General features: G+C 38.5%; 1 long non-coding RNA gene across 1 annotated transcript; it reads right to left on the bottom strand.

Moving 5' to 3' along the window:
- Positions 1 to 2,652: 2,652 nt before the first annotated feature.
- Positions 2,653 to 3,852, bottom strand: LOC131308426 (uncharacterized). Its single transcript, XR_009194433.1, has 2 exons — positions 3,419 to 3,852; positions 2,653 to 3,008 (listed from the first exon to the last, which is right to left on the bottom strand). It is a non-coding gene; the product is annotated as an uncharacterized LOC131308426 (long non-coding RNA).
- Positions 3,853 to 11,779: the final 7,927 nt, after the last annotated feature.

Below are 11,779 nucleotides of genomic sequence, written 5' to 3'. Positions count from 1 at the left end.
TATCCACTTCGTGTCTGTAAACTAATATGAGTTTACATGGGGAAAGAGGGACGAAGTTCGAAGGAGGTATCCACCTTCATTTTAGTTGATTGATGTGAGTACAATGTAGCACTTTCAATATTATTGAACCATTGCATATGTAAGTTGTTGTTATTTTGCGTATCTATATGATACATGGTAGCATTGGACCTGGTTTGGCAAATTTCGGGACGAAATTTCTTTAAGGAGGTTAGAATGTAGAGACCCGTAAATTTCCTTATTTAATTTTAATATTTTATAAAAGGATAAGTGATGGTTTAGTGTGGAAATTGTGGTTGTGGGTTAATGTGCAAGAATATGGAAAATGTGGGTGTTAGTGTAATATAGTGCATGTGTGTATATGTGTGTGCCTGGAGAGAAAATTTCATTTTTCTCCTTCCTCTACATCTCTCGGTTCTCTCTCTTCTCCCGGCTCTCTTCATCTCTCTCACCCAAAAACTCACCTCCAAACTTAAAACCCACAACTACCAACCTCAACTCCATTTTCTACTTGCGTATTCGGGCTCGTATCGCATTGGATAGAGCTCGGTTCGGTGTGTTTAGCTCAGTTGGGATTCCAGAAGCTAGGGCTTGCTTAATCTCTTTGGTTTTGGCTTGGATACTCGAGGCAGGAAATTCTACCTCTCTTTATATGTTATTTGAGTGATTTAATGCTTTGTTCGAACTTGTATTGGTTGTTATTGAGATCGGATCAAAATCTGAAAAATCCTATCAAAATCACCTGAAAAACACTCTCCTTACCGATAGGAAATTTTTACCTACTGGTAGGACAAGTAAGAAATTTTTTCTCAACCAGCTCAAACGTACTGCAGTAGCTCAAAAGCTGCTCAAACGTATTCATCCACCTACCGGTAGAACTTGTTTGCCTACCGGTAGGCCAAGTACAAAGTCGTTTTGTTCAAAATATTGGCTCTTCTGTTTGCAGTTTCTACCGGTAGGATTTCTTTACCTACCGGTAGGTCAAGCGCCGAATCCTTCTCTTCTACCGGTAGGGTTCAAGCACCTACGGTAGGTGGTAGGTCAAGTGCCGAATTCTTCTCTTCTATCGGTAGGGTTCAAGCACCTACGGTAGGTGTGCTTGAGCTGCTACAGTGTTCAAAATATTGGCTCTTCTATTTGCAGTTTCTACCGGTAGGATTTTTTTACCTACTGGTAGGTCAAGTGCCGAATTCTTCTCTTCTACCGGTAGGGTTTCAAGCACCTACGGTAGGTGCTTGAGCTGCTACAGTGTCTTTCAGCAGCTTTTCATACGTTCTTTCAAACCACTTTTTTTGAGCCTTTCTTCGACTCTATCGGGTTCGTTTGCGCATTCTTTCTAGTGTTTGGAGAATAATACCTATTTCATACATAAAATCGTGTCCGATGGACTTGAATGAACTTATCGAGTTAATTATCACGGAAACTAGGATTAACGGATTGACTTTAATGGATTACGAATATAATGTGATATGTTACCGCCTAAAATAAACCGAAAACCGCAGTGAGCAGTTGATGCGTGGGGTATGGATTTAACTTGAAGAGAAAGGTTAGTAGATTGCCCAAAGGGGAATTAATGACGGTTTAAGAACAAGTGAAGAATACAATGATATAAAGGGTAGCTATTCGATGTAACGTGAAGCACGTATTGTAAATGTTGATATCTTTGAAACCTGAAGCTGGGAACCAAACGTGTGATTGGATGTACGGGGTCTCAAGAACCCGGAATGAGAATCGGATGTACGGGGTCTCAAGAACCCGGAATGAGAATCGGATGTACGTCTCAAGAACCCGGAATGAGAATCAGATGTACGGGGTCATGATCACTCGGAATGTAAACTGGGTATACGGGGTCCTAATGCCCGGAATGTCTTTAGATTGATCTCGTGGTGTGACTATGTGAAGGGTTTCTTGCGTGCCCATCTAGGACCCATAGGGAACATATGAGATACCGAGCGGTTGGAATGTAACCATATGTGGTGGATGTGTGAAGATCGAAAGATGAGTAAAAAGGAATTCAAAGGACAATGATAGGTTGATTGACAAGAGTGAAGCGTTCGTTTAAGTTCTTAATTTCTAATATCGTGCTTTTGTCTTATCCATGCTTCTTTGTTATCCGAAAGTCTAAGATTCATCGGCATTTTTCATTTCATTTGCATATAGAGTTTGCGTAGACTTTTCTATTGGACCTGTGTAGCTCAGACCTTATATTATTTTCAGGTGTTAACCCGGACCAGTAGCTTGCATGACTGGAATGCTTGGAGTGTGGACATACCCCTTTTTGAAAGCTAACCGAAGGAGTTACTATTTATCTTTGCAAATTTATTTTGAAAGATGTATTTGTAACTTAAGTTGTAATTCTTTTGATTAAGGAATATTTGTAAACTCTTAACTCTCATGATACTCGATACTTAAGTTAATTTGGGCTGTTGAGCCAATGATGTAATATTTTGGGAACTATTGGACTTGAAAATGCAATTACGGAAATGAGAATACTGGATTCTTTTGGGTATCGCATGAAATAATTGCGAGGTCTTATTTGTGAAAATCATTTACAATTATGTTAAAAATTGAGGACGTGACAATAAACAAAGAACACCAAAATTCATTTGTCAACAAGTTCAGTAAATGACAAAAGAAAGAAAGCCATCTTTCTCATGGTTACGCCAACACACCATGAATGCCAACACGTGGTAAAATTTTTTCACAAGGTATAAATACCCCTTTTTTTGTCAAAGACTAATCCAATCAAGGTACTCAACCAAAACCATAATCGGTTAGAAAAGGACAAAACCAACATAAAACAGAGTTTTATTTGTTTATGCTAAGGACACCCAATTAGCTTGCAAACGGCAACAGGTAGCAGCTTTAATCTGAAAACACGAGAAGTTTTAAACGAGAAAAACCGAAGAACGACGTGAGCACGAAAGACGTCCCAACACTTCTTCCTTTGAGAGGGATTAAACAAATGGAGCACTCAACCATAGCCCAATCTGTTTACAAAGAGACCGGAAAAGGTCTGACCAGCTTTATGGGAAAATAACCGAAAAATATAAGAACACAAAAGTGGGTTTTCAGCTGTTCTCCCTTTTGGTCAATATTATGCAGATCTCAATGCTTAGCTAAAGCCATCATGCGAGACAAAAAAGATTGAAGGGGAAAGAAAACAGAGATCGGCAAACAAAGTGGGAAAAGGAGAAAATAGGTTTCCACACATACAACTCTCAATCGGCAGTCTTTCACCCAACAATCAACACAAATACGAACTGAATTTGCAATTACAGCACATGAATCGAAAAGCAAGTAGCTCTGATACCAATTGTTAGAAATTTGCACAATAACAAGCCCTAATTTTTTTGCTCCAATTCATGGCATGTAAAAATAAATCTTACTCCATATATACCTGAAGATGAAGACGCCATGGAAGCTTGAGTGACTAAGGGAATTTGCTCTTGTTTTGACTGGAGATGATGAAATCCTCACAAAAGCACCAGATATTTCTAGAGAGGAGTAGCTGCTCCCTTTCCTCTTTTTCACTCTACAGCCGTGTATCTCAATGGGCTAGACACACACATATATATGAGGATGGGAGTAGGATTTCCTCTTGTGCTTATAAAATGGCCCAGCCCATTATGGGTCCAAATTAATCATATAGCACCAGACCCACACTTAACAAAATACATACTAAAAATTAGGTGCATCAAAATGACCCATCACAAAATGGTGATCATTAACCAAATGGGTCTAAACAAATACTCCGATAAATTTGATAGTCGAACTAATCCGGAACCTTTTAACACAAACGAAATATGCTAGTCCACAAAATTAGAATAAATCTAACAGTGTAGTCTCCCGTGGAACCTTCATTTCAGCTCTATAAAGAAGCTCTATAAGTCTTTTGAAACGGATCATGGTATCCTACGTACAAGAAAGGGTAGAGATATGAGATTTGGGAGGAGTTTCCGTCGATTGTGTCTATCATATAGCAACAATAGCGCATTTTTAGTATGCACGATAGGAACAGTTGCACACAGTCAAAATAGTTATTATCCTGGGAAAAGTTATGTGTAGACACCCTATTTTAGGCTTCCCAGATTAGTTTACTTACGGTATTTGATTCCCCAATGATGGAACAAATCAAGAACGCCCTGAGAATGTTAGTGTGTTTGTGCTTTGAGCGGTTAAACTCCTTTAAAACCCTTTAAGCCTAACTCAAAAAGCCTAAACCAAACCCTACCTGCATACGATGGTCCCACACCCGCGTATGTTGGTCCACTTGCCACGTGTCAGACATCGGTCAATTTTGACCGTTGACCAAGCTTGGATCCGAGTACGCAGGTTAACCTTTATTCAGCCATGATCACAGGACTTTTGGGGCACCCTAGGACTCTGTATATCCATCTGAAAGTTGATCTCAGGGCAAGAGATGTTCCCTACCCCTCTCACAAGACACCCATCACCTTGTCATAAGCATTTAATGCAAGAAGGCTTTCACTCCAACCCAACTAGCCTTCAAACCAGCTGGTTACATCACTCTCCACTCCTATAAATACCCCCCAATATTGTATCCCATGCAAAAGGTTACAAGTTGGTTACCAATTCTCAAGTCTCTAGTTGAAATCTTACCAAGTTTCAACCCCAATTGTTCATCTCTTCTTTGTCAATAGAAGTGATAAGCAAACTACTACATTCATCTATACATACATCACACCTTTCCATCCATCCTTCAAGTTCAAGCTCAAACACCTTCCAAGCTCATAAACAAAGGTATAAAATCCTTGGTAAAACTCTCTGTTCTGATCCCTGGGGGGCTGGCAGGGTCAAGGCTGGTAATCAATATCAGTCCTGGCCCAAAAGCTAGCAAGGTTTCAAAAACCTTCAGAGCAAGGACCAGCGTGTGCCTGTCCTTAAATTGCGTACGCTACTCTGTGGCTATGCACACAGGTTAGCGTGGGGGTTGGTGCCTTGCTATTTTATGTATTTTTTTCATATTCATCACTATGAAGCATGTTAAAATTAGTTTACTACTTTCCTTTGATAGAATTGCTAGTTTTAATTTCAATATTAATATTTGTTGCAATGGAATACCTCTGGGGTCCTTTTGAATCTATCTCAGAACCTAGAAAGTGCAAAGCCAAGCACTGGTCAAATGGCTACAGCTGGCGTACCGCAGTTGTCTACCCGCATACACGAGTCCAACCCTGACCAGTGGCTGGCCCTTGCATGGTAACTAGGCCTTGGCCTCTCTTTTATTCCCCACACTATTTATGGAGTGTTCTATTCTTTTGTCGGCCTCTGAGCCCATTCACCACATTCAAACTGCTTAGAACTGTATATTATCTGTAATATAAATTACTTGGTTTCGTCCTGGGTGTGCACTGGTCATTTTCAGAGTACAGAGGGTTGAAAATAAGAACTGTGGGCTTAGGCTTACTGGCGTACGCTAGTTGTATAGTGGCGCATGCAAGTGGGATCAGCATGCAGTGACTTGATCAGTGCATGCTGGTTTCTTCCTGTGCATGTTACACCAGAACAGTGCCTTCTAGTCTATTTAAAACTCTCATAGGAGTCTGTTTTCATCATATACTAACTGTTTCAATAAGCCAACATGCCATTTATCATATCCTGCCAACATGTTACAGTTTTTATCCCCTTTAAACTATTCTCCTGCCCTAACTGGATAAAAATCGATTAATGAGAGAGAATAACAAATGTTTTATAAATGCCTGAGTAGAGACCGATCTCCGGATTGGGCGAGATGGGTGCCTTAAAACCCTTGCCCTCTCGTAACTTGGCTCCCAAACCTCAGATATCAAGGTGACGACGGACCAGTCTACTCATTTTCAAAATCAAACAACGTGACAAAAACGTTTCAAGTTCGGTTCCTTAGGTGTTTACCGCAAAAACCCGAGTGGCGACTCTAAATTGAGCGTTTTGCTGCGCTTTCCAAAAGGGCGCACCCGATTTTATGCTAAAATTTTAGGGGCGTGTACCCACATTATTGTTCTAGGAAAGCCTTTCCGGACATGCAGTTATTAAACCTATAACGCATCCTTCAAACTCGCGTTAAACCTATAACGCATCCTTCAAACGCGCGGTGTACTTTCCTATAACGCTTCTTGTAAATACTCGTAAATTTATTTTTTATTTTTTCTTAAGTCCGTTAACTTAAAAACCCAAACCCAATAGGATTATTAAATAGATCTGCCGAATAGGAAAGTGGACATCTCACTACAAGAAAACATGTAATTGGCAACGAAAAATTTTTGTCATCAAAGGGTTAATTTCGTCGCCAAATAAATTGGCGACGAACGGCGAAGGTTGGTTGCGAATGAGCCTAGCGACGAAAAAAAAATTTCGCGGCCGAGTTTTCCTTTTGGCGACGAAAAAGTTCGTCGCCAAATGTAACAATTTGGCGACGAAATTTGATTTTATGTGGTGGTGATTTTCCAGTCTTTTGCTATTGGAACTGACTTTGCAAATTAAAAAGTCATAGGGGAGCAACTATTACGTATACACTACTGTGTTTCACGAGCTACACAAAAATACTGACCACAAAATAACTCATATACACACTTTGTTAACGGGTATATTCCGTAAAGTATTAACTTTATCCTCCCACCAAGCTTGTGATGCAGACTAATTACAAGAATCGCTATTCCAAAAACAGACTACATTCAGATTCAAGGGGATTTTCATTGATGTTTGTGCTCTTATATGCTGATTTACAATCCTAATCCTTAAGAGATAGCCAAACAAGATTGAACCGGGTTCAGTCACGTCACATCACGTTTATACCATTTCGCTCAGTCAAAGGGTTATATGGGTGGTTAGACTTCGCAAACTCTTTTTTTTTTTTACTACGAAGTTCTTATGTCAGTTTAGGTCCTAATCATCCAACTATCAAGGGGGAAATGAAAAACAAAAGCTACACACAAATTAGGAACCTAGAACCATTTGGTGGCAATACCAAAAGCCCCTAGCCTGGAAAAATCTGACTCTCATTCTGTTCCTATGGTGCTGAGGATATGCCAATTGGCGCATGTTTGTGAAAGAAGGTATAAAGAGCAAAGAAGGTATAAAGAGCTACCCGGCAACTCGAAAACACTGGAACAAGAAATCAAGATCTGCCTTATTCCACTTTCTGTGGTCAACCTTATCCTCCATGGTCACTGGGTATGCATTGGAGAATTCACTGCATCTCTGGGGTTAACTAAGGTCCTTTTGGCTTCCAGTTAGTACATCTTTGTTTGTGCCAACCTTAGCCCTTTGGGGTTGGCACAGTGACAGGATAAGAAAAGGACGGCACAGTACCAATGCCCCAACCTTAATACTTACTGACCACCATGTTTCAGTTTTGTTTCACATAAGTAAAATGTGCATATTTAGTGTATAGTAGTTGTTGTGAAGTGTTAATCCAAATCCTGTGTGAAAAACAAAATTAATGTCATGCACCTCTTTACTCTCTCGAGTTGGATTTGTAGGTTTTTGTAACAAAAATTGTTCCAGAATGCTATATTCATTATATTACTGCAAAACCATAACTACCTGTTATGCTTCCATGTTAATAAGGAGCTCTGTCTTTCAAGGCTCTAAACTGCTTTCTAAATTCATTAGGCTACCTAAAATATCTCTTACTGGTACCTTTTTAAACTTATTTCCTCCTATTGCAGATAGTTTAAAAGATTCCACTTCCTATATTGATACCGAAGGGCTCTACAGCTAAATAAGAAATTGTTTGACAACATAATAATAGATTGATGGTAGATCTAACTTTGGAGGTCTCACAAGAGAGGTACATGCTTGATAGCTTGTCTGTTAATGATAAGATCTCTCATGGTTTGTGTTCGAATATTTGGGAAGAGTACGATTGAATTGAGTTGTAAATATAGTACACCAGATATCTTATATTGGCATAATAAAGTGGCCTCCAAATAACCTAGCTAAACAAGTTAAAAAATATTAGACAATCAAGGAAATATACGAAACAGGAAAGTAGGAAAGTAAGAAATGTATATATATCATGTATCAACATAATGAAAGGTATCACAATGTTCCCAAGCTATTCTTACGGGACATATTAATTACTCATTTATCCTCTAATCTGCCTCTTAGCTAATAGCAAGTCATGTGGCGGTTCACGGATTGACGACCAAGCCCCCTCTAACAATCAAACAGTTTAGCTGGTTAAGTTTCTTAGCCCATTGGGGATTAACTACCATCTTCTTGTTTAATCTTCTTTCCTATGGGCTTCTAGTGCCTCAGCTACATATTTAAGTGCCTATACTCGAGGAAATCAACAGTAAAAGGCAAAAAAAAAAGTTTTAATGCTTAGAGCAATACTGCAAGTCTGCAACTCCTAGTGTCTTTGTCAAAAATGAGATCTATCCAAAAAATTTAGGATTATAGGACAAGAATGTAAGAGAATCAAATAAATAGAACTGATGAAACCGGGAAAACTTTCTAGGATGATCCCGACAATGACATAACCAAATGGAGGCAAAAGGAAGACAACTACAAAAAAATGAAAGGAGATACACTCTCAGCAGTATTTTCCAATTCTCATTTCTGAGCAGGACTCAAATTGGTTGTCAAGAAAAGGTAAAATGAGTTTGAAAAGTCCAAGGAACCGAGATTACTCTAGATATTGCCTATCGATATATGTAAAGCACCATAATTTTCACTATAAGCAGCAGCTAAGGATATCAGAATGTCACAAATACAAATGATTACATTGGTTATTTCAAACAGTTACCTAATTACTTGACCATATACAGGGACGGAACCAGGATTTTATAAACACGGGGGCAACCTATGAACAAGATTTTGAAATTTGAAGGTTCGGGAATCTAATAGTTTGTTTGGTTTAGATTTTGAGAGAGATTTTTTTGGGTAGTAAGTAGATAGAGATAAAAAAAGAAATGAGATCAATAATTGAAGGAAAAAGTTAAGGAAGACCGTGCACACAGAGAGAAATTAGGTTTTGGGACAAAAAATGAACACATTTTTATGTCTAAATAACACTCAATACAAAATATAATACTTAGATGTTCTCAACAAACAAAAAATAAATAACATTACTATTTTAAAAAAAAAACCCAAAACCGCGCGAGGGCCTTGGCCCCCATATGCCCACACCTCTCTCCGTCTCTGACCATATACAAGTTCCTCATTTTCTAACCACGATGATATATCATGAGACCGTATCTGATGTCAACTTTGGTTACTCAAAACGGGTTGAGATGCGGGATCTGCAAGTGAAAAAAATTCTAGTTAGCCCAAGACAAAGGAACGACAACAAAGAAAATGATTGAAAAGAAACTCAATTTCCAACAAAATGAAGATGCAGTGGAAAAAAAATAAAAAATAAAATAAATGCAGATAAAGATTACAATCACAAAACTCGTAACGGCAGGGATTGGTGAAAAATGCCTTAGGTTAGGAATCAATTAACAACATACATAAACAGGAAAAATGCATAAGCTAAGAAACTATAATGAGAGAATGCAGCGTGTTGTGATCAATACATCAAACCAAGAGACACCAACAGTGAAACTCAACAAGCATGCAATTTTGATTCCCCACTGCCCTATGATTTAATGATCTTTCAAGTAGTTCCAATCTTACCCACTAAGGAATCATTACAATCCATGTTTTAGGAAACACCCTAAAAGTCTAAATATACTAATCACAACTAACACAGTAAGGGTAGAAAAAATAGGTGAGTATCCAAAATGAATGCCCGAAAGCTTCTTTTGTGTTTCAAGTGTATAACTTCATGGACCAAAGTCCAACGGAATCCACCCATAATACCAAAAGAAGCAGGTAACAACAGGGGCCTAAACACTCTCATTGCGTGGGCATCAGAAAGTTCAATCATACCAAGGAATAAGTGGAGCTACGGAGGATTACGACCCCCAACTCCCAAACCTTTAATAATCAATCAGTAGTCATAACTATGTACGCATGCAAGTATACCCTCCAAATGAATGAAATCATTATTAGTCACAAGTTTCAATTCAAAAGCAACACTTCAAGCCACAAGATAAAGACAGATGTTTCTCACAAACAGCTCAATTATCCATTGGGTAGAATTCATAACCATTAAACTGTCCAAAGTCCATTAATATCATTTTAATTGCAGTCGGCACGTTAAGCAAGACTCAAGGATAGCATGTTATTGTTAAAGCATCCAACTCCAAACCAATTAGCAATGAGAGGAGATGCTGCCTAGGCTCCTATAATAGTTTTCTAGGTGATAATTAATCGATGTGGGACAATTTCCTTCACTTTCCTGCATGTGCGACCCCCCGACTCGAGCATGGAGAGATCAACAAAGGATCTGGAAAACACGGATCACAACGAAACAAAGTGGGCACAAACAAAGGGGAAAAACCTCCGAGAACCTATCTCTAATACCATATTAAAGCATCCAACTCCATATCAATTGGCAAATAGTGGAGACGCCGCCCAGGCTCATACACTAGGTTTGGAGGTGATAACTCAAGGCCAATTGGCTATGAATGGAGATGTCTCAAATGTTATTAAGTGATCACCTATTTCACTCACAAGCAATGTGGGACTCTATTCCTTAACATTCCCCTTCACGTGCAGCTGCATTTTAGGTTTGTTATGTGTAGCCACTTTTTGGGTCTTATCATCGTGCATTCTTTTTGCAGATCTGTCATCGTTGGGTGTGGATTGTGAATTTTTTAAAATGTGTGGGGGAATGGGCCCCACTCTGATACCATGTGAAAACTTTATATCCAACTCAAGGCCAATTGGCTATTGATAAGTGCCAAAATATTGGTATTTTGGCCCTCCAAACTACACTCGTTAGTCATTAATATTTGTTACTTGATATTTATTTATTTTTCTATTTTGTTTATAGGTTGCTCGAGCTTGTTGTCCAAGATATTGGATGAAAAGAAGAGTTTAATGAAATTTGGGGTTAAAGTACAAAATGCTTCAAAGTTGGATTGTTAATTTGTTATTGCACAAAGTTCAAAGACCTCTTGTGTAATTATTGGCTAAAACCCTATTTAAACAACTGGAACTCATTGCCGAACCAGTCAACTTTTGGAACGGGAAATTGGTTTTGGTCGTGGTAGCGGTGGAAAAAGAATGAAGGCAGAAGGCTATTGTTCTTTGGAATATGGAGATCAATTCAACATCATCCGATTCACTTCTTTCGATGGCCGGCTAAATCCTTCTTCTAGGGTGTAGATGAAGCTCGAACTCTGAGTAACCCTTTTATGTTTTGATTTAGGTTTTATTATTCGAATCACAGTTGTATGACTTTCAAAGATTTATTTATGAAATTACTTCTTTAATACCAGCAAATCTTGTGTATGAAATCCTAAGTTTTATGCACGTTCATACAACAGTTTTAATTGTTTTATGATGACCGGTTGGATGGATTCACTACAAGAAATTTAGGATCACCCAACGGTTTTTTAGCAACGGTTGGTATAGATGGTGTATAGTAATGGTTTACAAAACGTTACTAGAAACAGGACTATAGCAACGGTTTTCATGTGACCGTTAGTAGTTTACAACACTATAGCAACGGTTTTCATTAACCGTTGCTAAAAACTGGACTATAGCAACGGTTAATGAAAAATAACCATTGCTAAAAACTGACCTTTAGCAACGGTTTTCAATAACCGTTACTATAAACTAGTCTATAGCATCAGTTTTCATTAACCGTTAGTAGAAATCGGATTTAAAAAAAAAGAATTAAAAAAAACCGGTTAGTATAATA

The sequence above is a fragment of the Rhododendron vialii genome, chromosome 11a, assembly GCF_030253575.1.
Source record: "Rhododendron vialii isolate Sample 1 chromosome 11a, ASM3025357v1".
In the NCBI taxonomy this organism is placed as follows: Eukaryota; Viridiplantae; Streptophyta; class Magnoliopsida; order Ericales; family Ericaceae; genus Rhododendron; species Rhododendron vialii.
The sequence above is the reverse complement of the archived record's forward strand: the minus strand, read 5'-3'. Positions and strand labels throughout refer to the sequence as shown.